We start from the raw sequence: 941 nt of genomic DNA on the forward strand, positions 1-941 counted from the left end.
ACAATTTCCTCCAATTCAACTATGTCTTCACTTCTTTTTCCAATTTCCTGCACATCAACTCTATCTTTGCAATTTCCACTAACTTCCTGCATGTCAACATCATCTTCATAACTTCCTCTGGTCTCAATTTCCTGCACATCAACTCTATCTTTGCTACTTCCACTGATGTCTTGCACATCATCACCATCTTCACAACTTCCTCTGGTCTCCTGCACCTCCTCTCTATCCTCGTAACTTACACATTTCTCCATGTGGTTGGCGAGATGGTCCTTACGTTTAAACAGTTTACCGCAGCCGTCGCACTTAAACCTCTTTACCCCCGAATGATACAGGATGTGTCTGTTGAGCTCGGAATTACGGAGAAACATCCTGCCGCACTCCAGACACTCAAATTTCTTCTCCGTGTGGACGACGCGGTGGAGGAGCAGCTTCCTCTGGGTGGCGTACGCTTTGCCACACAACGCGCACTTAAACTCCTTCATCCCTGAGTGTGTGGCTGCGTGTTCATTCCTGGTCCTGCTGGTCTTGAACAGTTTGCCGCAGATGTCGCACTTGAAATTCTTCTCCTCGGTGTGCGATAGGGCGTGTTTGTTGAGATCGGAACTGCGATAGAATCCCCTCCCGCACTCCACGCACTCGAACTTCTTCTCGGAGTGGATGGCAGAGTGAAGGAACAGTTTTCTCCGGCTGACAAACCCCTTGCCACATTCCAGACACGTGAACTCCCTTGTCCCCGTGTGTGTGGCCACGTGCTCCATCACACTTCGTTTGCTCGTAAAACACTTTCCACAGAAATCACACTCAAACTTCCTCTCCCCCGTGTGTGTCAAGGCGTGTTTTGTGACCTCCGTTTTACGTCTGAAGAGCTTCCCGCACTCCAAACACTCAAACTTCTTCTCCAAGTGGATGGCGGAGTGGCTGGAGAGTTGTCCCTGAGTGAT

Source organism: Coenobita brevimanus, chromosome 57 (assembly GCF_032717465.1).
Source record: "Coenobita brevimanus isolate Jiangsu-jjx chromosome 57, ASM3271746v2, whole genome shotgun sequence".
Lineage (NCBI taxonomy): Eukaryota > Metazoa > Arthropoda > Malacostraca > Decapoda > Coenobitidae > Coenobita > Coenobita brevimanus.